The following is a 27,970-nucleotide window of genomic DNA, read 5'->3' on the forward strand; positions in this document are numbered from 1 at the left end:
TTTTTTTTTTTTTTCACATCGACATGTTGGATTTTATTACACTTTTTAAAACTGTACAAAGAGCACATGTGCATGAGTTAAAAAACACAAGAGAAATGTAGGGTGTTAAAAAAGAAATACAAAATAAATCTGAGACATGAAACAAAAAAATTCCATTCTGTGAACTGAAATAAAAAGGTATCTTGCTTACTAAAAAAGTGTTATTTCAATATATTAAGTCTTTTGATTAGGAATACAGCACAAGACTTTCTTCATCTATTTGTTAACACATCAGACTCAGTCTCACTGAAGAGAGGATGAATCATGACATTACCTTACCGGCCACAGGCAGGTGACTAAATGTGCATGGATATGGTACAATGTCTGTGAGGTATTACAATACATAAATCTTTATTAGCTGTTCAATAAAGCCAGCAGTGGACGTCACCATTTCAACTTTACTGTCAACAGGGAGACTTGATTGCCGGCCTCTTTTTGCCTCGATGACTTTCTGTGAGGGTTTTTCACATTTAACAAAAGTAGTACTCACAGTTCTAAAAGTGGTTTCTCCCTGTCCTGTTTTTCTTCAGCTTCTTCAGATCCTGCTTCAGATTCAGGAGGGGAATAAAACTGACCATCAGAAAGACCACTAGGTATAAGTGCTGCCTTCTCTGAACTATCAGGAGTCTGTTTTCTTCTGCTTCTTGAGGTAACACTTTGAAATCCAGGAACCACGTCTCAATCCAGGCAAGGATGAATGAAATGATGGGCAGCCAAAAGCCCCTTGAGAGAAAAGCTTTGAAAGGATCACGTTTGCTAGTAAAAAGGCACTGGTCACTGCCGTTGTCAACGCTATTGCCCACCAATGGCGCAATCTGCACACAGCACATGCAAGTATTAACCCTTTAAATCGAAAAACTGCCAAAAGAAATATATCAAAATACGAAGAATAGTAGTCATACTGCATCACCTCCTTCTCTAATGTGTTCTCAATGCCTCCATTCACATTTAACTCTATTATCCACAGTAACGTTACAAATAAGAGGTCAAAGGTGACACACAAACAGAAAGTCCTCCTGACATCAGATATGCCTTTCTTTTCCCTTCCTTCATAGGACTCAATCCTGGCCATTAGTTGTGTGGGGTTGATGGAATGGACGTTGCGCAGAGAAGCATGGGAGCTCTGGTTCCCGGTGAGAGCGTTCTCCATGTCTTCTGCCAGATGGTTCATCCTAGAGGAGGGTTACAGGAGCCTTTTGCCAACCTCACCATCCCTAAAGAGAAGACACCTCAACGGGTGGTTCCTGCCCGGCTGCCCCAGGCTGGCCCGGGAACTGCGGCTCAGCGGTCACGCCCCGGCCTGAGGGGCCGCCTTTGCCTTTTTCTTACAGTTATCCTTTTCCCCTTCCTTTTGATATTTATTTTACTGTTGGTAAGTTACGAATTTTTCATTTACATTTGTATGCTTCCAGAGGATTCATTTCAACAAAGAAAAGGAACAAAAAATGCAAGGAATTAGATCAGTATAAATATATTTGTGGGTACTTTCAAAATCATATCAATGAGGATGGTAGTAAATTCTAATTGCTTAGAACTATAACAAAGAGCTATTCTGAATGGGAGCAGAGATAATCAGCAATCCTTCAGTAAAGTGTACTCTGGCTATACAATGAGAACCTGCCAGTTTTGAGCCTTTTCCCCCCAATTTGGGGTGGGGGGTTCTTTTTGAGTATGCTTTCAAACCCTGTGATAAAATAAATACTTTAGTATTTCTGCTATATTTGCATATCTGTAACTTATTAACAAAAACGTGTGGTTCTCTTTCTTATTATGAAATTAATCTCTTTTGATTGAGAGACTAAGTATTGCAGTGGATAAAAAGACAGGTGTTAGAGTCAGGAAACAGGTTTGATTAGACCTCAAATCAAAATCTGTATCAGTTACATATGACCTTCAACAAATCCGTTTGTCTTTCTGTAACTCAATTTCTTCATCTATAAAATAGGAAAAATATGCTTTGTTCTTTTTGTAAAATGCAGTGACAATACTCAGGATTTTCTTTACTATTCTATAGTGAAATGTGATTGATTATATTGACTAGTAATTTATAAAATAATTAAAAGTATACCCAAAGATCAAAAAATCTGAAACTTTCCCCTCTCTCTGTCTCTTATTTTATATAATAGATTGAAAATGGATAAGAAAGAGGATTTAACACTTAAGAAAACAATTTAGAGTTGTATTATCTGGGTGTTATGTTTTTTGTTATCCTAAGGAAAAACCCTGTACTCATCAAAGAATCAAACTCCATTCTCCCCTCCCTCAGCCCCTGGAAATCACTAATCTCCTTTTCGTCTCTGTGAAGTTGCCAATTATGGACATTTCATAGAAATATAATTATACAATATATAGCATCTTGTGTCTGGCTTCTTTCATTTAGCATAATGATTTCAAGTTTCATCTAGGTTATAGCATGTATCAGTACATTATTCCATTTTATTCATTTGTACAGATATGTCAAGTTTTTTTGTCCATTTGTGTTCCACTTTTAGGCTGTTATGAATAATGCTGCCATGAACATTCATTTATACATTTTTATGTGGCCATATGTTTTCATTTCTCTTGCATATAAACTTAGCAGTGGAATTCCTAGGTCACTTGATAACTGTTGAGTTGTAAGAGTTCTTATATTCTGAGAATAAATCTCTTATCAGTTGTATATTTGTTAGTACTTTATCCCATTCTGGTGGGTTATTTTCTCACTTTCTTGATGATATGTTTTGGTACATAACATAATTTTGATGAAGCCCCACTTAGCTATTTTTTTTATTTGTTCCTTGTGCTTTCGTGTCATATCCAAGACTATTGCCTAAGCCAATGTCATATGACTTACTCCTGTGTTTTCTTCTAAGAATTGTAGAGTTTTAGATGTTACATCTAGGTAATTGATAGATTTTGAATTAATTTTTGTATATGGTGTAAGGTAGTTGTCCAAGTTCATTCTTCTGCATGTGAGTATCCAGTTGTCCCAGATCCATTTGGCACCATTTGTTGAAAACATAATTTTTCTTTCATTGAATGGTCTTGACACGATTATCAAAAATCAATTGATCCTAGAAATATGGGCTTTTAAAAAGAATGAGATCATGTCGTTTGCAGGAACATGGGGATGGAGGTGGAGGCCATTATCCTTAGCAAATTAACGCAGGAACAGAAAACCAAATACCGCATGTTCTCGCTTATAAATGGGAGCTAAATAATGAGAACCAATGGGCACAAGGATGGGAACAACAGACACTGGTGCCTACTTGAGGGTGTAGGATGGGAGGAGGGAGAGGATCGGTAAAAATAACTATCAGATACTGTGCTTACTACCTGGGTAACGAAATGGTCTGTGCATCAAACCCACATGACACGAGTTTGCCTCTAGTAACAAATATGTACATGTACTCCTGAACCTAAAATAAAAGTTAAAACAAAGGAAAGAAATATGGGTTTATTTCCAGACTCTCAATTCTATATTATTGATCTATATATCTACACTTAGACCAGTACCACTGCAGATTTGTGGTAAGTTTTTCAAGATTGTTTTGCTTATTCTGCATCCTTTGAATTTCCATATGAATTTTAGGATCAACTTATTAAAATCTGCAAAAAAAAGCTGGGATTGCATTGAATCTGTAGATCAACCTGGGAAGTATTGCCACCTTAATACTATTAGGCTTCCAACCTATGAACACAAGATGCTTTCCATTTATTTAGCTCTCCTTTAATTTCTTTGAACAAAATGTAACTTAATTTTGTAGGAGGAAAATTTTTATGGGATGTTCTTTAGCAGTCATCCATCTCCTATTACACCATGACACCTCTTAGTGGCATCCATATTGTCTCATGCTTTAGACCTTTTATGGGTAATTATAGGCTTGGTATTCAAACACGTCTGGATTTAAAACCAATTATGTTGTTTAGGGTCTGTGGGACCATTTAAAAATCAATTAGTTTTTCTGTGCTTTGTTGATGTCTTATTTAAAATAGAGAAAATGTCTGCTTCAGGATTACTGTAAGGTATCAATAAGTATTGGAAAGTGTCTGCACGGTTTCTGGCACATGATGGTCATTCAATAATTGCTACTCTCTTTCTTAATCCTTGCTCACATCAAAATAAATTTTAAGATGAGTGCCAATGGATAATGGGGAAACCAATCAATCACTGGTACTGTGCTACCTTCTTAGGTAGTAGACGTATTAACTTTCTTAAAAATAATAGACATTTCAATAAATATTTTGGGGGAGATTTTAGGATATATGCCTTTCAAATCACACACTACAGGCCACTCCCTCACAATAGTATTTAGCATTTACTACATAAATTATTCTGTGAGGAAATATAGGTAATGTGTAAGGTATAAATAGCTCTGCCTAAAGATACTGATATTGGAGTTGGTAGGACAACAAAAGCAAATAACTGATAGCTGTCATAAAGGCAATAGTTGACAGCATTTTCTCAAAAAGATTGTCCAAAATAAGTGATATGAGGCTTTAGAGAAAGAAAAGGTCAAATGTAGCCTGGACTGGTCCACAAGGCTTTATGTAAATAAGGTAAATTTAGCCTTGGGGTTGAATAGGCCTTAGATAAGAAGAGAAATGGGAGAAGAGAGTATGGCAGGAATAAAGGCAATGTGTCAGTGAAGGTTATATGATTGTAGGTTAGGGGATTGACTCTTGGTTAAAAACTTTTGTGTGACTATACAGGCCCACCCATACACAATTACAGGTTTTACCTGGCAGGCCTCATGGAGAAAAGCTGCCCTTCCCACACCAGACATAGTTCACAGCCAATTAGCTAAAGTTTTTGAGGGGAGCTGCAGTGAAACATCCCCTGGCCAGTCATGTTCTTCACATATTTGCATTCATAGCACCAGTGCCACAAAATGGATGGAACTGGAGTACATGATGTTAAGTGAAACAAACCAGACACAGAAAGTCAAACTTTGCATTTTCTCACTCATTTGTGAGAACTAAAAATTTTAAAAATTGAACTAATGGACAGAGAGAGTAGAACATTGGTTGCCAAAGGCTGGGAAGGATAGTGGGGTTGGGAGGCGAAGTCAGGATGGTTATTGGGTACAAAAATACAATTAAATAGAATGAATAAGATCTAGTATTTGATAACCTTCATTCTTAAATGTGTTTACCTGAGATTTGGGCAGAGGTCTTCTTTAGGTGCCTCTGTCAAGGCTTCATTATAGAGGGAGGAGGGGGAAATCTTAAAGATAACTTTTATTTCACTATGACTCAGTAACCAGTACTTTTCTACTCCGAGCCCACCCGACCCCAGCCACCCCCAACTACCTCAGAGTCCATAAAACTCTAGGAGTCTTTTGTTTAGACTGAGATGACCCCCATGTCTGTGCTGGTCAACCTGATGTTCGACTGGTGCATCTTTTCATGGAGACAAATAAATCAGGATGAGTTAGCACTTCGTTTTCTTGGGTTTTGACCTCTTACCTATAATTGTGCAGTAAATGATTACAAGCTTAACTCTTATTTTTGACTTGTTGTTTTAATCGACTACTCCAACACCTGGCAGCTCAGCAATCTCCCAAAGCTCAGTTTAACTCCTAACAGTAGGTAAGAGCAACTTGCTCTGGCTAAATACACAAAAGAGAAAATTTATTGGAAGGGTATGAGATAGAGTAGATAATTGAAGGAAAAGCCAAAGAACCAAGCTTTAGAAAGGATAGGAGGCAAAGAATGCTAAGGCAGTAGGCTCTAACTAACAACATTCCAGGAATCACTTTCTGAATTAATTAAGTCTAATTCTTGTGTTTAGTTCGTGTGTAACTCCATTCTCAGGGAAAGTTCCAGACAAAGGGAGCTTGGCTTAATTAGGACCACATTTCTACTTTGGCCTCCTTGTGTGATAATCCACAAAGATTGTATCCAAGGTGGGTCAGGTATTCCCTCAGAGAAAAATTTGCTACCAGATGAAGACAATTGGATGCTGGCAGAAAAAAAAAAAAAAAAGACAGGTGTATTATAGGGAAGCACAAGTTGTCTTTGAAGGACAGTATAGATTTCAGTTTCTCAGGACTATGGGGTTGATGTAGAGGAGTAGAAGGGGATAGAACATAAATATCAGGGGCTTACTGTGGGACATCATAAAAGTCAGACTAAGAAATTTGTTATTTATCCTATAGCCACTGGGAGCCTTAAATCAAAAACATTTTGTCATTGGAGCAACATGATAAAAGTAATAATGTAGGAAGATTGCCTCGGTAACATAAGGATGAAACAGAAAGGAAGAGCGAACAAGGCAGGAGGTTACCATAAGAGTGTAAGCATGAGATATTAGCTTCCAGAAGGAGGATAAGTGGAATGAAATTGCCAGACATTGTAAAGGTAGATTTTCATAACTGACTGGTTGAATGAGGGGTAGGGAAGTCAAAGATGAAGAGTGACCAACAGACAGATTGGGTAGTGAAGAGGAATACCTTGATTAAGAGAGAAAAAGGCTTCAGTTTCTCCATCTGTACAATAAAGAGGTAAGACTAGATTTCTAAGGTGACTTCTAGATTTCAATTTTTATGATTATATGAGTTTTAAACAACTTTATTGAGGAATAATTGAGATGCAAAAATGGCACATACTTAATTGGTACAACTTAACGGATTTTGACATATGCCTACACCCTGAAACCATCACCACAATCATGATAATAAACATATCCATCACCTAGAAAAATTTCCTCATGCTCCTGATGCTCTTCTGTTTTTATTTTACTTTTTGCAGGAAGAACACTTATTAAAATCCTCAATTACTTTTTAAAATGCACAATACAGTGTTGTTAACTACAGGCACTATGTTGTACAGAAGATCTATAGAACGTCTTCATATTGCATAACTGAAACTTTATACTCATTGAACAACAATTCCCCATTTCCTTCTTTTTCCAGCCCCCGGCAACTACTACTATCTATTTCTATCAGTTTGACTATTTTAGATACTGCATATATGTGGAATCGCATAGGATTTGTCCCTTTGTTACTGGCTTATTTCACTTAGCATAATGCCCTCAAGGTTAATCCATGTTGTAACATATGGCAAGATTTTCTTCTTTTTAAAGATTAAAACATACTCCATTGTAAATATACACTACTGTTTTATATACATTCATCTGTCGATTGACATTTAAGTTGTTTTCATATCTTGGCTTTTGTGAGTGATGCTATAGTGAATATAAGAGTGCAGATACTTCTTCGCGATTCTAATTTCATTTTTTTTTTTTGGATATATGCCTAGAAGTTGAATTGTTGGATCACAAAATACATTTGAATTTTTTTTGAGAAAACTCCATACTATTTTCCATAGTGGTTGCATCATTTTACATCCCTACCAACAATGTACATGGGTTTCAATGTCTTCATATCCTTGCAAACACTTCTTTTTGTTGTTTCATAACAGCCATCTTAATTTGTATGGGATGATACCTCATTGTGATTTTTATTTGGACTTCACTGATAATGAATGATGTTCGGCACCTTTCAATATACCTGTTGGCCATTTGTGTCTTCTTTGAAGAAATGTCTATTCAAGTCCTTTGCCCATTTTTTTTTAAATTGGGTTATTTGTTTGGTTTTTGTTTTTGTTATTAAATTGTATGTTATACCTTATAGTTGTACCTTATATGTTTTAGATATCAATCCCTTATGAGATATTGGTTTGCAAATATTTTATCCCCTTCTAAAAGTTGCTTTTTCATTCTGTTGACTGTTTGCTGTGCAGAAGGCATTTATTTTGATACAGTCCCATATACCTATTTTTTCTTTGTTTTCCTATGCTTTTGGTGTCATATCCAAGAAATATGGTTTAATCCTGCTGGCATAGCTCTGTGAAATTTAGAGAAGGTGCCAGATGTGGTGGCTCATGCCTGTAATCCCAGCACTTTGGGAGGCTGAGGCAGGTGGATCACGAGGTCAGCAGTTTGAGACCAGCCTGACCAACATGGTGAAACCCCATCTCTACTAAAAATACAAAATAAATTAGCTGGGTGTGGTCGTGGGTGCCTGCAATCCCAGCAACTTGGGAGGCTGAGGCAGCAGAATTGCTTGAAACTGGAAGACGGAGGTTGCAGTGAGCCAAGATTGCGCTACTGCACTCTAGCCTGGGCAATAAGAGCAAAACTCCGTCTCAAAAAAAAATTTAGAGAAGGCACATAATGCTAAAATTTCTCCCCCAGGAGAGAAAGAGAGAGAAAATAGTAAAGCATGTATTCACCATTTTGGCCTTTAAGTGCACCGTTATAAGGAAAAGGAATGGACGGCTTACTGCAGCAAGCACAGCTCTGTGAGATTGGGAAAAGGTGCACAATACTGAGACTTCTCCCCCATAATGGAGGGAGAAGACTGGAAAGTGCATATTCATTAAAAAGGTTTTCGAGGCTTCCAAAATATGTAGTCAGGCTGATTGGTGAGGGTCTTTTCCTGTAAAAGCCAGTCTGTAAAATTGGGAGAGGTCCCTGTTTTTTCAAATGCATGAACACCAACACTAAACTACAAGAAACACAAAGAATCAATAAAATATAACACAACCAAAGCAAAAAGTAAATCTATAAAATGTGATGGTAAAGAAATAGACATCTGTGAATTTCTTGATAAAAAATTCAAAATAGTAGTCTTAAAGAAGCTCAGTGAGTGATATGGTTTGGCTCTGTGTCCCCACCCAAATCTCATCTTGAAGTATACTCCCATAATTCCCACATGTTGTGGGAAGGACCCAGTGGGAGATAATAGAGTCATGGCATCGTTTCCCACATACTGTTCTCGTGGTAGTAAGTCCCACAAGATCTGTTGTTTTTATAAGAGGAGACTTGTTTCACTTGACTTTTATTTTCTCTCTTTGCCTGCTGACATCCATATAATATGTGACTTGCTCCTCTTTGCCTTCTGCCATGATCATGAGGCTTCCCTAGCCATGTGTAACTGTAAGTCCAATTAAACCTCTTTCTTTCATAAATTGTCCAGTCTTGGGTTACCTTTATCAGCAGTGTGAAAATGGACTAATACAGTAAATTGGTACCAGTAGAGTGGGGTGTTGCTGAAAAGATACCTGAAAATGTGGAAGCAACTTTGGAACTGGGTAACATGCAGAGATTGGAACAGTTTGGAGGTCACAGAAGAAGAGAGAAAAATGTGAGAAAGTATGGAACCTCCTAGAGACTTGTTGAATGACTTTGCCTAAAATGCTGATAGTGATACGGACAATGAAACTCAGGTTTAGGTGGTCTCAGATAGAGATGAGGAAGTTGTTGGGAACTGGAGCAAAGGTAACTGTTATTATGTTTTAGCAAAAAGACTGGTGGCATTTTCCCCTGCCCTAGAGATTTGTGGAACATTGAACTTGAAAGAGATGATTTAGGCTATCTGGCAAAAGAGATTTTTAAGCAACAAAGCATTCAAGAGGTGGCTTGGATGCTGTTAAAGGCATTCCATTTTATATGCGAAGTAGAGCATAAAATTTGGAAAATTTGCAGCCTGACAATGTGATAGAAAAGAAAAACCCATTTTCTGAGGAGAAATTCAGGCTAGCTGCAGAAATTTGCACAAGTAATGAGGAGCCTAATGTTAATCCCCAAGACAATGGGGAAAATGTCTCCAGAGCATGTCAGAGGTCTTCATGGCAGCCCCTCCCATCACAGGCTCAGAGGCATAGGAGGGAAAAATGGTTTCTTGAGCCAGGCCCAAGGTCCCTGTGGTGTGTGCAGTCCAGGGACTTGTTGTCCTGCATCCAAGCCACTCCAGCCATGACTAAAAGGGACCAAGATAAAGCTTGGGCTGTTGCTTCAGAGGGTGGAAACCCCAAGCCTTGGCAGCTTCCACATGGTGTTTAGCCTGCAGGTGCACAGAAGTCAAGAATTGAGGTTTAGGAACCTCTGCCTAGATTTCAGATTTATGGGAATGCCTGGATGTCCAGGCAAAAGTTTGCTGCAGGGGTGGGGCCCTCATGGAGAACCTCTGCTAGGGCAGTGAAGAAGGGGGATGTGAGATCAAAGCCCCCACACAGAGTCCCTACTGTGGCACTGCCTAATGGAGCTGTGAGAGGAAGGCCACTGTCTTCCAGAGCCCAGAATGGTAGATCCACTGACAGCTTGTATAGTGCACTTGGAAAAGTCACAGCCCTTCAATGTTAGCCTATGAAAGCAGCCAGGAAGGAGGCTGTACCCTGCAAAGCCAGAGGGGCAAAGCTGCCCAAGACCATGGGAAGCCACCTCTTGCATCAGTGTGACCTGGATGTGAGACATGGAGTCAAAGGAGAACATTTTTGGAGCTTTAAGATTTGACTGCCCTGCTGGATTTCAGACTTACATGAGTCCTGTAGTGCTTTGTTTTGGCCAGTGTCTCCTATTTGGAATGGCTGTATTTATCCAATGCCTGTATCCCCATTGTATCTAGGAAGTAAATAACTTGCTTTTGATTTTACAGGCTTATAGATGGAATGGACTTGCCTTACCTCAGGTGAAACTTTGGACTGTGAACTTTTAATTCTGAAATGAGTTAAGACTTTTGGAGACTGTCAGGAAGGCATGATTGACTTTCAAATGTAATGATATGAGATTTGGGAGGGGCTGGGGCAGAATGATATTGTTTGGCCTGTGTCCTCACCCAAATGTCATCTTGAATTGTATCTCTGAGAATTCCCACTTGTTGTTGGAGGGACCTGGTAGGAGATAATTGAATCATGGGGGTGGTTTCCCCCATACCATTCTTGTGATAGTGAATAAGTTTCATAAGATCTGTTGGTTTGATAAGGGGAAACTCATTTTGCTTGGCTTTCATTCTCTCTGTTTGCCTGCTGCCATCCATGGAAGACATGACTTGTTCATCCTTGTCTTCTGCCATGATTGTGAGGCTTCCCCAGTCACATGGAGCTGGAAATCACCCAGTCTCAGGTATGTTGTTATCAACAGCATGAAAATGGACTAACACAGTGAGTTTCAAGAGAACAGAAATAGACAACTAAGTGAATTCAGTAAAATGATTCATAAACAAAGGAAGAATATTAACAAAGAGATAAGAAACCATAAAAAGAACCAAATGGAAAAACTGAAACTGAAGAATACAATAATCAAACAAAAAAAATTCAATTCACTAGAAGGATTCAACGACAGACACATCAAGAAGAAGAAATAGTAAATCTGAAGGCTGGTCATTTGAAATTATCTAGTCAGAGGAACAAAAAGAAAAAAAGAATGAAAAAGAGTGAGGAAAGCCTAAGGGACTAGGGGACACCTTCAAGTGAACCAATATGGAAGTTCCAGAAGGAGAAGAGAAAGAAAGGGGAAGAAAGTTTATTTTAAAAAACAATGACTGAAAACTTTCCAAATCTGAGGGGAGGGAAGGATGGGAATGGAGATCCAGATTCATGAAGCCCTAAGAATCCCAAAGAGAATGAATCCAAAGTAGTCTACCTCAAAACACGTTGTAATCACATTGCCAAAGAGAATCTTGAAAAGAAGCAAGAGAAAAGTGACTCATCACATAAATGGAGCCTCCATAAGACTGTTGGCAGATTTCTTAGCAGAGCCTTTGCTGGCCAGAAGGAAGTGGAATGATATATTCGAAGTGCTGAAAGAACAATCTGCCAACCATAACATTATACACAGTAAAACTGTCCTTCAAAAATGAGGGAGAGATAGAGACTCCCAAAGACAAACAAAAGCTTAGGGAATTAATCACCACTAGGCCTTCCTTACAAGAGATGCTAAAGGGACCTACCTCTTCAAGTTGAAATGAAAGGATGCTGAACAGCAACATGAAAGCATATGAAGTATAAAACTCACTGATAAAGGTAAATCCATAGACAAACACAGACTGTAATACTGTACTGATGGTGTGTAAATCACCATATTTTAGTATAAAAGGATTTTTAAAGTATTAATAAAACTTTATAAAAAATTCGTTAATTGATATGCTGGATAAATGATGAATACTGTGAAATCAATAATATAAAGTATATGTTGGATAGGTGTAAAATTGTGGAGTTTTTGTAAGTGGTTGAAGCTAAGTTGTTATCAGCTTAAAATAGACTGTTACAAGACTGTTATGTAAGCCTCACAGTAATCACAAAGAAAATACCTTAGCAGATACACAAAAGAAAAAGAGAAAGGAATCAAAACATATCATGACAAACAATCAGTGAAACACACACCAAAAAAAGACAGCAGGAGAGGAAAAGAGCAACAAAATAACTACAAAATGAGCAGAAGGAAATTAATAAAATGGCAAAAGTAAGTCATTTTCTATTAATAATTATTTTAAACATATATGGATTAACTCCCTCAATCAAAATACATAGAGTGGCTGAATAGTTCAAAAAACAAGATCCAACTGTGTGCTGTCTACAAGAAACTCACTTTAGATTTATGAGTTTTGTTTGATTTGATCTGGAAGTATGCTAGGCCTGTGGAATGCATCATTTAGACATATATGCCCATTCTTTGGGTCTAGTGCTGGAGCTGTCATTAACCCACTCATTTTGCTTTGTGCCACTATTAGGCCATTCTCACTCTGCTAATAAAGATATATCCAAGACTGAGTAATTTATAAAGGAAAGAGATTTAATTGACTGACTGTTCCACATGACTCAGGAGGTCTCACAATCATCATGGAAGGTGAATGAGGAGAAAAGGCACGTTTTACATGGTGACAGGCAAGAGAGCATATGCAGGGAAACTCCCCTTTATAAAACCATCAGATCTTGTGAGACTTATTCACTATCATGGGAACAGCATGGGAAAAACACGCCCACAGTATTCAATTACCTCCCACCATGTGTCTCCCAGGACACGTGGGAATTATGGGAGCTACAATTCAAGATGAGATTTGGTTGGGGATATAGCCAAACCATATCAGTGCCCCAGACCTTTTTTAGTCAAGAAAAGGTTAATGCTTTTCCTTACCATCCTACAGGAATAAATACACATTTCTTTATATTTAAATAACCCTTTACAGATAGAGTAGTCTCACATCTGAATCTACTATGCATTTCACTCTGTGAGGTAGGCAGTGCAATAATATATTTATTTCATTGATGAGGAAACTGAGGCATAACAAGATGAAGTGAATTTCCCAAGGACACATAGATAAAAGGTGAAGCTAAAACTAGGATTCAGTTATTCTGATTCCTAGTCTAGGACTGTTATATTATACTAAACTGTATAAAGCAGTTATGGCACTTGAATGAATTTAGATTGCATATGAATAACTTAGGTGAAAAAGTGCTATAGTAGATGACTATATTAGAAGCATTTGAGTCCTGAAAAATCATATATGCCACATTTATTTCCAAAATCTAGAATATAAACTAAACAGAAAAAGTAGATATGTGTGTGTTGTAGAATGGTGTCTTTGGGCTAGTTTCAATAACTTCCCTTTCATTTTACTTCTCCCTAATGCAACCACATGGTTCAAAATTGGGTTTTAAAAATAAGCTAATTTGTTGGAATGATTAATAAAAATTGAAAATATAGAAATGGGACTAGTCACACAGTATTTCTACCTCTATTTCCTTTCCCTTGACTGTAGTATGGAATACATTTATTGGTTGGGCATGGATATTGCTTATGATAGACAACATTAATGCCTCCCCCAAGGTCACTGGATTCTGCTGCATGAGTACCCTGATACCACCCCAAAACTATTTTTCCCATCCCAGGAAGAGTTAGGGATAGTAGGGTTGGATCTCGGACATCATCCTGAAAATCATGGATGTTTGGAATGTCTTTTATAATTCCCACCTGTAAGAGCAGAACCAACTTCCCACTGGTCCTTCTCCAAGCCTGGAACACTTAAAAGTGGGGAGAGAAACTTATTACTCATTAATTTATTGCTTTTTAAAATGAAGAGAAAGGAGAGAGAGATCTAAAAATATTGGCTCAGGTACCTTATCTTCTCCAAGGGAAAAAATTTTAAAACTCAAAATATTCCTCTGACTTGGTCATGCTGACCAGAACAAAATTACTTTTGATTTTTCATGTATTTTGAAAGGAAATTTTTAAAAGAACAAACATTAGTATGGTCTTGGACTTTATTTGTTACAAAAAGGAAAAATCACATACAGAGTCTAAAGTGTGCTTCACCATCCTTTAACCCAACCTCTAAGATCAAACAATCACAAATAAAAATTTCAGAAATATACTCTACTGTCCATCAGTCCATCTATCACATTGAGGCAGAGGCATAGCAATCATCATTTTGAGCCACTGCTTTTATCTCAAAACCTCACAATTCCAGCTAAGAAAAAGGCCACAATAACAAACGAATTTTCTTGGAATACTGATTTTATATATGTTTACCATTCAATTTTATATTGTTTTTCTTTGTGTGGTAGGAGTATAATTAAGTCAGTAAATATAATTTTTTTAAATTTTTAATTAGTTTCTTCCATAAATACTTTTCTTAAACTTCTGGTACTTGCTACAACATGTCTTCTAGTGAGTACTAGTAAATAACACAGAAGAATTAGCAAATGGAAAACAGGTTCTATCAGAAAAAAGCCAGTGAAAATCTTATTCACTACCTATCAAATGAGTGTAGCTTTACTGTATTTGGAAAACTTTTTCAAGTTCATTGTTCAGGCAAGTTTTTCCTCAATATATGTATTTGTAATCATTCTCAGCTTGGAACTCTTCAGGCCCTTTTCACCAAAGTCAGTGTATATCTTCTGCTGGGGCTCTACCTTGAAAGTAAACATTAAATATGTTGTCTTAAATATTAGCAGTTCAAATCTGAAAAACCAATATGATGAGTAGAAAGGTAAAAATAGGATTAGCATTTGTTTTTATAATCTATATATACCAAGAATTTGAATTCCAATTAACTAAGCCTACACAAAGTGCCAGGTACCTTGCTAGTCGATGGGACTGAAAACCTAGATAGGAAAGTATCTGTATGCTCAAGACCCTCAGCGTCTCATGGGAGATACAGAAAAAGAAGCAAATAATTCTAATGCAATGTGGTGTGATACTGGCTGTCATATAGATATGTTCAAAGTACCACATGTAATTTGAGGAGCTGCAAATTTCCTCAAGTTGTGTTAAGGAGAGGTTTTCCTGAGGTGGGGATATTTACTTTGAGTCTTAAAATATGATTAGAAACTCCTCAAAGAAAGAAAGATGGGTAAGGGCAATGTGAAAGGAATAAAAACTGATATGAAGTTAAGATGACTGGTATATCCGAATATATGGGGCAAAGTAAAAAATCCAAAAAAGCCCATTGGATTTTTTTTTATTGATTTACAGCTTAATCATACGAGCACAATGAATATTTAGAGACTATATGATATAAAAAGAACAATCAGAATAAGCTATTATGTCTTCCTGAATCTCATTTAAAACTTAATTAGATCTGGCGGGAAGCTGGCAGAATCCTATCTGAATGGAAGGAGATAGATCTGTCACTGTAAAAAAATATCGAAAAGTCAGCTTATTTCTCCATGAGCCCAGAAATTATCTGTAAACTCCACTTTGCAATGTTGGAAGAGTAGATTCTTGCCTTAAAAGAGACATTTCAGTTTATAAGTGTTTTCCAAATACGTTTTCATTTTATCCTTATAACTATTCTGTGAGGTATTGACAAATAGGACATTTATTATTATCCCTTTCATCAATATATGAACTAAGGTCAGAGAAGTCAAGTAACTTTTAAAAGTCACAAAGCATGTCAGTTTGTATAGCCAAGACCAAAATTCATATTTTCTGATACTAAATATTTCATTCCCTACTATACCACACGCTATGTTTACCAAAATTTACAACACACTTTTAAAACAAAATATGCCATGAAATTATAATTATATTTAAATTGTTCTATGATAATCTTTACTTAAATTGAACTGAATTAATTCATTTCTTCAAAATAAATCTACTTGTACCTACCCTGAGACATGTAGGTGTGAGGTAACTTTTTTCCAAAAATCCTTACAGTAGAAAATCCTACATTCTTCACTTTGCTCATTGTCCTGTGACACTGACTTGTGTAAACATACACCAACAAGCCTCTTACCTTTAGCTTCCTGTTTGCTTTGGCCAGTGGGGAGAGGCACTTTCAGGTGAGAGAAAAGGCAGAAGATGAGGTTGGAATATGTATTATACTCCCTTGACTCCTTCCCTGCTCTTCTAGAGTAGGATGGCTATGTCCTGCTACTGAAGGCCACAGCTCCAGTCATGTAGCTCTTCACACATAACTATCCTGTCTGGGTTCTGGTAATCATTTCCTCCTTTGTTCCTTCAAGCCCAGGGGTGCTAACAGTACCCCATTGTTGTTAGTCCTGGGGTACTTAACCATTACTTACTGCTATTCCTAAATCCTAGCCACACTTTTGTAAATAGTCCATGTGTTAAATTCTCCTCAATTTATTCATCGTAAGTGTGTCATATGTTTCCTGCTTGGACTGGACTGATAAAGCCGCTAATCTTCCTTTTTGCTTCCTTGCACCCATTTCTGATACTCTCCCCATGCAAACTCCTTGTTTTCTAATGACCATCATAGATTCACTGGCGTATTCTCAATCTCATTATTCCCCACATCCTCATATTCCAGTACTAGCTCTTGGTCATTAAATCATTCATGAGGGCCTCTGTCAGATGTATTCGGTGGTTAAGGATGTAACCCTGTAGACACTAAAGATCTATGGAGTCATTGATGCTTAAAATGTAATTGTATTGATTCAACAGCAAGATTCATCACACATTTTACAAATATGGAAGATACACACACACACACACACGCACACACACACAGCATAACTTTATCAGATGGATCTGGGCTTGTTGAAAATGTTGAGGTCTATGCAATTGGTAGTGTAAGTCCAAGCTATACTCTTAAATTATAATGCCCACAAGTCTTAGGAACTATTTTTGTCATTTCAGTACAGTGCCTTTCTCAATAATGTCTATTTTGCTGAAAGCAAAAGAAGTCAGAAAACCAACAAATAATTATAATTTCTTTTTAAAAACTTTTATTTAAGTTCAGGGATACATGTGTAAGTTTGTTACACAGGTAAACTTGTGTCATGGGGTTTATTGTATAGGTTATTTCATCACTGAAGTATTAAGCCTAGTACCCGCTAACTATTTTTTTTTGATCCTCTTACTCCTCCCATCATCCACCCTCTGATTGACCCCAGTGTGTGTTGTTCCCCTCTATGTGTTTATGTGTTCTCATCATTTAGCTCCCACTTGTAAGTGATAACATGTGGTATTTGGCTGTGTGTTCCTATGTTAGTTTGCTAAGAATAATGACCTCCAGCTCCACCCATGTCCCTGCAAAAGACATGATCTCATTCTTTTTTATGGCTACATAGTATCCCATGGTGTATATGTACCACATTTTCTTTATGCAGTCTATCATTGATGGGCATTGGAGTTGATTCCAGGTCTTTGCTATTGTGAATAGTGTTACAGTGAACATGCCTGTGCATATGTCTTCATAATAGAATGATTTATATTCCTTTTGTATAGCATACACCCAGTAGTGGGATTGTTGGGTTGAATGGTATTTCTGTCTCTGGGTCTTTGAGGAATTTGCACACTGTCTTCTACAATGGTTGAACTAATTTACACTCCCACCAATAGTGTATAAGCATTCCTTTTTTCTCCATAACCTTGCCAGCATCTGTTATTTTTTGACTTTTTCATAATAGTCATTTTGACGGGTGTGAGATGGTATCTCATGGTGGTTTTGACTTGCATTTCTCTAATGATCAGTGATACTGAGCTTTTTTTCATATGCTTGTTGACCACATATATATCTTATTTTGCAAAGTGTCTGTTCATGTGCTTTACCAACATTTGTATAGGGATGTTTGTTTTTTTCCTGTAAATTTGTTTATGCTCCTATAGATGCTGGACATTAGACCTTTGTTGGATGCATAGTTTGCAAAACCTGTCTCCCATTCTGTAGGTCATCTGTTTACCTTGTTAATAGTTTCTATTGCTGTGCAGAAGCTCTTTAGTTTAACTAGATCCCATTTGTCAGTTTTCACTTTTGTTTCAATTGCTTTTGGCATCTTCGTCATGAAATCTTTGCCTGTGCCCATGTCCTGAAGTAATGCCTTGGTTGTCTTCCAGGGTTTCATTTTACGTATTAATATTGTCATGGAGCCTCAACATAAATTGACTTCTCAGTGGCTACATTTTTCCTGCAGTTAAAATGGGAAACCTTTGAGAATGAGTTACTGTGTTACAGGTTAGCTCCTGCAGCTCAGGTAATTTTAAAAAGCCTCTAAAAATCACGGAGAAGAGGGACAAGATGTCTGACTAGATGCAGTCACAAAGCACTGCTGCCATCAAGGGAGTCCAAATTATCCAGCAAATCACCATAGTTTGGAGAAATTATGCTCAGAGTGGAGGTAGAGCCAACGCTGAAGCGGAGACTCTTTAGTCTCAGCTTCACAGCAGGGACAAAGCTGTGAACCCTGCACAGTGTGGCCAAATTCCGGGGCTTATCCCTGACCTCAAAAGGCTCCTGGCAAAGGAGGGAGCTGAGGAATAGTTCATTCTCACTGTGGGCCTCTGAGATCCTAGCTACAAGGAACCCCACATCCCCCATGGACATGTTAACTGTCAGGGGACTCTCCCTGGGGAGCAGGCAGAAACAGGCCTTCAGATAGCATGGAGCCTAGGAGCTTTTGTGTTCTGAGCAGTTCCGGTGGACAGCAGTCATACACACCCATTCCCCAGGGCTCCATGTGCACCACCAGGTGGTATGGGCCCCAGCTGAATTCTGAGCCAGCAGAGAGTAGGGCCAGCCTTCTTGTGGAAGTTCAATGCATCTGCTCTGCAAATCCTCCTGCCTTCTGGCCCTTCCCAGAGTCTATGCCTAGCTACCTTGCAGGAGGGGGTGCATAGCACAACCCTTGTAGCACAGCCTGAGTGCGTTGCTGCACCTAAATACTTTCCTGTTGATCAGGAGCACATTGGACCCTACAGTGCAGCCAGGACTCAAGTGGAAGAGAAGACTCCACCATCAGAACAGTGAGAAGTGTGAGACTTGTGGGCTCCTGTGCTGGGGTGGGAACAGTGCATGCCTCCTCCTACAAGGTCAGTCCAGAGAAAGTGTGACATATCTCTCTGCTGCAGCCTTTGCACTTAACAAAAGAAATGCAGGCACAGGACTAGTAATTGGAGGCAGCTCCCCCAAGGCCCAGAGGAGCATCTCTGATGTGAGGGGGTCATCTCTCTTTCTGCCTCCCTGTAGGGCACACCTATGGTGCATGCCTCCTCCTACAAGGTCAGTCCAGAGAAAGTATAACATATCTCCCTGTTGCAGCCTCTGCACTTAACAAAAGAAATACAGGCACAGGACTAGCGATTGGAGGCAGCTGCCCCAAGGCCCAGGAGTGGACCTGGTGAGGGGGTCATCTCTCTTTTTGCCTCCCTGTAGAGCACACCTGTGAACATAAGAAAGTACAGAAGAGCCATGTGGCTGGGTATTAACCTAACTACCTGCCATCATTCTCAAGTGCCATCTTCTGGATTGCAGTCCAAACTACAAAACCAAAAATTTATCCAGCTAATATATATACATCTGAAACGAAGTACAAGAATTCATCTGCACACGAAGATGCTATGCAGACCCCTGGCCCTCTGAAAGCATCCGGAAACAAAGCCACTTGACTGTACTCAGCTTACATCATAGCTAAAGGAACACCAACCCTCCCAGATAAGAAAGAATCAGCATAAGAACTTTGACTATTCAGAAAGCCACAGTGTCCTCTTACCTCCAAATGAACCCACGTGCTCCCCAGCAATGGTTCTTAACCAGTCTGAAATGACAGAAATATCAGACATAGAGTTCAGAATCTGGATAGCAGGAAAACTCAGTGAGATTCAGGAGAAAGTTGAAACCCAATCCAAGGAATCTAAGAATCCAGTAAAATAAGCCAAGAGCGGGAAGAAAAAAGATTCATTTTAAGAAAGAACTAAACTGAACTTCTACAGCTGAAAAAGCTCACTACAATAATTTCATAATACAGTCAAAAGTGTTAACAATAGAATAGACCAAGCCCAGGAGGGAGTCTCAGAGCTCAGAGACTGGTTCTTTGAGTCAACTCGGTCAGAGAAAATTTAAGAAAAACAAATTCAGAAAAATAAACAAAACCTCTGAAACATATGGAAATATGTAAAGAGACTAAACCTATGACTCATCGGCATGCCTGAGAGAGAAGAAAAGAGAAAAAGCAACTTGGAAAATATATATGAGGATATAGTCTATGAAAATTTCCTAATCTCACTATAGAGGATGATAAGCAAGTCCAAGAAATACAGAAAATCCCAGTTAGATACTATATAAAATGACCATCCCCAAGGCACATAGTCATAAGATTTACTAAGGTCCAAGTAAAAGAAAAAAAATCTTAAAGACAGTTAGGAAGTAGGAGTAGGTCACAAAGAAGGAACCCCATCAGGCTAGCAGCAGACCTCTCAGTAGAAAACCTACAAGCCGGAAGAGATTGGGGGCCTATTTTCAACATCCTTAAAGAAAAGAAATTCCAACCAAGAATTTCATATCCTGCCAAACTAAGCTTCATAAGTGAAGAAGAAATAAAATACTTCTCAGAGAAGCAAATGCTGAGGGAATATGTTTCAACTAGACTAACTTTAAGACTCCCTTAAGGGAGTGCTGAGATATGGAATTGAAAGAATGACACCTTTCACCAAAAAACCACACTTAAGTACATAGCCCACAGGCATTATAAAGGAACTACGCAATTAAGTCTATGTAATAAGCTAACAACACAATGATAGTATCAAAATCACACATATCAGCCCTAACATTGAATATAAATGGACTAAACACCCCACTTAAAAGACACAAAGTGGCAGGCTGAATAAAATGACAACATCCAACCATCTGTTGTCTTCAAGAGTCCCATTTTACATGTAATGGCACCCAAAAACTCAAAGTAAAAGGATGGAGAAAGATTTACCATGCAAATGGAAAACAAAAAGAAGCAGGAATCACTGTTCTTATATCATATGAAACAGAATTTAAACCAACAAAAATTAAGAGGACAATGAAGTGCATTACATAATGATAAAGGGTACAATCCAAAAAGAAGCCTTAACTATCTTAAATATATACGCACTCAATACTGGTGCACCCAGATTCATAAAACAAGCTGTTCTTGACCTACAAAAAGACTTAGACAACCACACAATAATAGTGGGAGACTTCAGCACCTTACTAACAGCATTAGACAGATCATCAAGGTAGAAACTAACAAAGAAATTCTGGACTTAAACTTGACACTTGACCAATTGGACCTAACAGGCATTTACAGAACACTCCACCCAACGACCACAGAATATACATTCTTCTCATCTACACATGGAACATATTCTAAGATAGACCACATGCTTGGTCATAAAGCAAGTCTCAACAAATTTTTAAAAAATTGAAATTGTACTCTCAGTCCACAGTGCAATAAAATAAAAACCAATGTCAAGAAGATCTCTCAAGACTACACAATCACATTAAATTAAACAACTTGCTCTTGAATAACTCCTGGGTGAACATTGAAATTCAGGAATAAATAAAAAAAATCTTTGAAATTAATGAAAATATAGACACAATTTATCAAAATCCCTGGAATGCAGCTAAAGGGGTGTTAAGAGAAAAGTTTATAACCATAAACAACTTCATCAAGAAATTAGAATAATCTCAAACTAATCAACTAACTTTGCACTTAAAGGAACTAGGAAAAGGAGAACAAACCAACCTGAAAGCTAGCAGAAGAATAAAAATAATTAAATCTAGAGAAGCTAATGAAACTGAGATGCAAAAATCCATTTAAAAGATCAATGAAACCAAGAATTTGTTATTCACAATAATAACTAACACTGATAGAATGCTAGTTGGACTAACAAAAAAAAGAGAGAGAAGATCCAAGTAAGTAAAATCATAAATGACAAATATAACATTACAACTGATCCAAAGAAATTCAAAAGATCCTCAGAAACTACTATGAATGACTCTATGAACATAAATTAAAAATCTAGAGGAAATGAATACATTACTGGAAATGCACAACCTTATAAGACTCTACTATCAGGAAGAGATTGGAATCTTGAATAGACAAATACCAGGTTCTGAAATTGGATCAGAAACAAACAAACAAAAACCTATCAACCAAAAAAAGCCTTGGACCAGATGGATTCACAACAGAATTCTACCATATATAAGAAGAAGAACTAGTGCCAATACTATTGAAACAATTACAAAAAATTGAAGAGAAGGGACTCCTTTCTAACTCACTCTATGAAGCCAACATCAGCCTTATACCAAAATCTGGCAGAGACACAGTGAAGAAAGAAAACTTCAGCTCATCTGATAAACACAAATGTAAAAGTTCTCAACAAAATGCTAGCAAACTGAACCCAGCAGCACATCAAAAAGTTAATTGGCCCCAATCAAGTAGGCTTCATTCCTGTGAAGCAAGGTTGGTTCAACATAGGCAAATCAATAAATGTGATTCACCACATAAATAGAATTAAAACAAAAATCATATGATTATCTCATTAGATGTAGAAAAAGCTTTCCATGAAATCTAACATCTCTTCATGATAAAACCCTCAACAGATGGGTCATTGAAGAAATATAGCAATACCTCAAAATAATAAGAGCCATCTATGACAGACCCACAGCCAACATCATGCTGAATTGACAAAAGCTGGAAGTATTCCCCTTGAGAACTGGAACAAGACAAGGATGCCCACTGTCACCACTCCTATTGAACATAGCACTACAAGTCCTAGCTGGAGCAAACAAAGAAGAATAAAGAAATAAAAGGCATCCAAATAGGAAAAGAAGTCGAATTATCTCTCTTCACCAGTAATGTGATTCTATTCTTAGAAAACTCTAAAGACTATGCCAAAAGGCTACTAGAACTGATAAATGATTTTGTAAGGTTTTAAGATACAAAATAAATGTATAAAAATCAGTAGCATTTCTATGCGCCAAAAATATCCAGGTGGAGAGTCAAATCAAGAACACGATCTCATGTACAATAGCCACAAAGAAAATGAAATACCTAGGAATACAGCAAACCAATGATATGAAAGAGTTGTACAAAGAGAACTATAAAAGACTGCTAAAACAAATCAGAAACAGCACAAATAAATAGAGAAACATCCCATGCTCATGGATTAGAAGAAACAGTATAATTATGATGGCCATACTGAGGTTCAATGCTTTTCCTGTGAAACTGTCAACATCATTCTTCACAGAATTAGAAAAACTTATTTTAAAATTCATATGGGACCAAAAAAGAGCCTAAATAGCCAAAACAATCCTAAGCCAAAAGAACAAAGCCAGAGGCATCACAGTAAATGACTTCAGATTATATTATAAGGCTACAATGACCAAAACAGCATGGTACTGCTACAAAAACAGACACATAGACTAATAGAACAGAATAGAAAACTCCAAAATAAAGCCACACACCTACAACCATCTGATCTTCAACAAGGCTGACAAAAACAAGCAATGGGGAAAGGGCTTTCTGTTCAATAAATGATGCTGGGATAATTGGTTAGCCATATGCAGAAGGGTGATATTAGCCACTTAACTTTCACCATACACACAAATTCACTCAAAGTGGATTAAATATTTAAATGTAGGACCTCAAACAGTAAAAAAACAAAACAAAAAAAAATCCCTAGAATAAAATCTAAGAAAGACCCTTCTCTACACACACCTTGGCAACGAATTCATAACCAATTCCCCAAGAGCAACTACAAGAAAAACAAAATTTAACAACTAGAACCTAATTAACCTAGAGAGCTTCTATACAGCAATGGAAACCATCAATAAAGTAAACAGACAATTGCAGAAGAGAAAAAATTATTCACGAACTATGCATGTAACAAGGACATAATATCTAGAACCTATAAGGAACTAAATAAATCAACAAGCAATAAACAATCCCATTAAAATGTGGGCAAAAGACATAAACATACACTCCTAAAAAGAAGAAATACAAAGGGCCAGCAAACATATGAAAAAATATTCATCATCACTAATCATCAGAGAAATGCAAATCAAACCATCTGATACCAGTCAGAATGGCTATTACTAAAACGTCAAAAAATATAACAGATTTTAGTGAGGTTATGAAGAAAAGGGAATGCTTATATACTGTTGGTGGGAATGTAAATTAGTTCAGCCTCTGGGGAAAGCAATTTGGAGATTTCTTAAAGAACTTAGAGTTACCATTCAACCCAGCAATCCCATTATAGACCCCCAAAATATAGATCATTATACCAAAAGGACATATAACCTCGTATGTTCATCACCGCACTGTTCATAATAACAAAGACATGGAATCAACCTAAATGGTCATCAATGGTGGATTAGACAAAGAAAATGTAGTATATATATATATATGCCCTGGAATACTACACAGCCATTAAAGAGAATGAAATCATTTGCTTTGTACCAATATGGATGGAGCTGAAGGCTACAATCCTAAGTGAATTAACACAGGAACAGCAAACCAAATACCACATGTTCTCTCTTTTTTTGTTTTTGAGATGGAGTCTCGCTCTGTCGTGGCCCAGGCTGGAGCGCAGTGGCCGGATCTCAGCTCACTGCAAGCTCCGCCTCCCGGGTTTACGCCATTCTCCTGCCTCAGCCTCCCGAGGAGCTGGGACTATAGGCGCCCGCCACCTCGCCGGGCTAGTTTTTTGTATTTTTTTTAGTAGAGACGGGGTTTCACCGTGTTAGCCAGGATGGTCTCGATCTCCTGACCTTGTGATCCGCCCGTCTCGGCCTCCCAAAGTGCTGGGATTACAGGCTTGAGCCACCACGCCCGGCCCACATGTTCTCTCTTAAACTGAGCACACATGGACATAAACATGAGAACAATAGACACACTGCAGAATACTAGTGGAGGAAGAGGGAGGAAAGCATGAGCTGAAAAACTACCCATTGGGTACTATGATCACTACCTGGATCTAATATACCCATGTAACAATCCTACACATGCTATGTGTAGGATGGGCTATGTATCTAAAACAAAAGCTGACATTTAAAAAAATAATCAGGGAACAACTCTCTGTATATTAGAAAAAACATATACCTGTACATGTCTATCAATTAGCTCAAATGAGCATGACTACTTGAAGAGTACGATTTTGTAGAGCCATCTTAGCACAGTGCAGTCCTTCTGAAGTTATACCCCAAAATACGATAATACAGAGAAAACATGAGCAAATATATAAAAAAAATTCTTTTTTTTATATGCAGTGTTAGAAAACTGCATTCAGCTCTTTTTGAGGAATTTGCTGATTGGTTCATTGAAACAAATTCTCAGCTAATTCAAACAACTCATGCATTTTACTGTTATCATCCACAAAATTGATGTATTTGTCCAAATTGCTAGTTGCTGTGGTTTTCTTTAGCAGAGGATAAGTTCCGATGAACTCTACTAGATGGATGAAAGCAATGTAGTTAACTTTCTAATAACATCCACAAATGATCACAAAAACAACACATGTGTATAGGATATCAAAAAGATCCTAAACCATCATCACAATTTGACTTTTTAAAACTTACACAACAATGCAAACAATTTGGTGGTAACTTCTAAAATTGTACTAGAACTAGGGCAACTTGCTCACACAGAAACAATGAGAAAAATTTGTTGCCAGAATGTTTCTGGTGTCTGTGGGTTTTAAAATAAGTCCCAGTTTTCCTCCTGATCTAGAACATCTCATTATCATCATCAAAAGGAATACTTGCTTCTGATGTCTTATACATTTACTATCTTTAACAGATAGCCAGGGGATTGCAGTCTTTGACGCTTACATTTATCTAATTTATTGTCCACAGGCTTTGAATTGCTTTTTTAATTTAAATTAATGGGCCATGTTTAAATCAAAGAAAGCTAAACTAATCAAGGCAGAATAGCCTAATCTGGTACTTTAAACTTTAAGATTTATTGCAGACATTCAAGATTTGAAATTGACTGCATTTATTGAATAAAGCCAGGAAGCGATTTTATTCTAATGGTTAGGCTAGATTAATCTGTAATGAAATCCAGTCTAAGATTAGAGGTGGGAGTTCAATTCAGTTAGACATTTGAGTACTGTGTGCCATATAGATGCTAGATACTGAGGATAGGGAGATGACTAGGAGCCATACTTTCATGGAGTCCACAGTCTACTAAGAAGGATGGAAAGGAAGAAATAATTATCACAAGGGATGCATCCTTCTTTCTTCTGTAAGTCTGAAGTCCACTCTTCTGAAGAGGATTTAACTTCCAAAGATATATACAGTTCAAAAAGCTTTTACTGAAGACCTATGATTACGTGTTGGAAACTGGTATTAGTGTTAGGGACTGAGAATACATAAATGAAGCCTTTGTTTCTGTCATTGAGATGAAGGAGACAAAAGAACCAAATGTTTACAATACAGTGGAAATAGATATATGAGCACAGTGAATAGAAACACAACTTGCTCTGGAGGAGTTAGAGATAACCAGATATTGCCAATTGATGCATTCAATAAATGTTTACAAAGCGCTCACTATGTATCAAGTCATAGGGGTAAAGGGATGAATAAGTCATAGATCCTTCCCTAGAGGAGCTCATGATTCAATGGAGCTGTGTATTGCAAAGTGCTAAAAATGTTTGCATCTGGTGGATTATTTTAACAAAAAATAAAAATTGAAGTTCTCAGCCTTCTGAAAGATATAGCACTGGCTTAATGTAAAAACATAGAAAATCCTGAGGACAGAAATCATGAATGATGTAAGACTCAGAACTATCAGTTAGATGAAGGTTAATAAACAATTTTTTTACTGAACTATATTGTGTTTAAAACAACTTACAAGTTCAAGTTCAAAAATGACTCATGATGCAATTATGAGTTCTATAAATTAAATCATGATAAATTGCTTCAAATATTTTTCTTGGATTGAATTATAATCTATGATATTAGACTGTTTATACAACATCAAAATCACTGGTGGAAAATTGTAAGATTTGGTCAACTAGTTTTTATCTACTTTATGCTAAAAGATTTAAATTTAACAATAATAATTTTCTAAAAATAACACTGTTCAGTGATGACAAAATTGTTGTCTCAGTGCATTTCTGTACAATTGTGAGTTGTTGAATTGGTTGGGTACAAAACTTCTTAAAGTTACATAGAGTGGTTGTTTCGCCTTTACAGACATATTCTTTTCAAGTTCCAAGATTCATAAATATTAAGATTGCATATGATTTCCTCACTAAAACATCTATGACTAGAAATTGTCACTTTTTTGGAATTTTTCATATGCATCGCCAGCAGTTGACTTTCTTGTGGGGGCTATTCTTCCTCACATAAGATTTTATTACTTAGAATTTTGTCAGGTTGACTAGGGAACAATGATGCCACTTGCAGAGAAAAATGCTTTCCAGTTCACTGCTTCACTTACCATCCAAGTGAATACTAAGGGTTGCCAGGGGTATGGAAGGGAGACAAATCATTATATCATCAAATCCAAGGGTCACTTGAAAGTATTTTAAGCTTTGAATATGAAATCTAAGAATGCTGTTTTGTACTATATAAATAATCTTACTCTTTTATTTTTAAAATACATACCTGACAATGTCTCTAATTCCATGCCAAGCAATACAGGGAACTTAGAAGTAATACCAATCCTTTGGGAGGCCTAGGCAGGTGGATCACCTGCGGTCAGGAGTTTGAGACCAGCCTGGCCAACATGGTGAAACCCTGTCTCTACTAAAAATACAAAAATTAGCTGGGTGTGGTGGTGTGCACCTGTAATCCCAGTTACTCGGGAGGCGGAGGCAGGAGAATCGCTTGAACCTAGGAGGTTGAGGTTGCAGTGAGCTGAGATTGTGCCATTGCACTCCAGCCTGGGTGACAGAGTCAGACTCCATCTCAAACAAAACAAAACAAACAAACAACAACAACAACAA

General features: G+C 37.4%; 1 pseudogene across 1 annotated transcript; it reads right to left on the bottom strand.

Annotated features, from left to right (window-relative positions):
* Window positions 1-27,931, bottom strand: LOC105549771 (annotated as a pseudogene). Its single transcript, XR_001007605.1, has 3 exons — window positions 27,742-27,931; window positions 7,910-7,974; window positions 1-1,268 (listed from the first exon to the last, which is right to left on the bottom strand). The product of XR_001007605.1 is annotated as an MLN64 N-terminal domain homolog pseudogene (transcript).
* Between the last annotated feature and the right edge of the window lie 39 nt (window positions 27,932-27,970).

Source organism: Mandrillus leucophaeus, unplaced genomic scaffold (genome assembly GCF_000951045.1).
Source record: "Mandrillus leucophaeus isolate KB7577 unplaced genomic scaffold, Mleu.le_1.0 Scaffold456, whole genome shotgun sequence".
NCBI lineage: Eukaryota > Metazoa > Chordata > Mammalia > Primates > Cercopithecidae > Mandrillus > Mandrillus leucophaeus.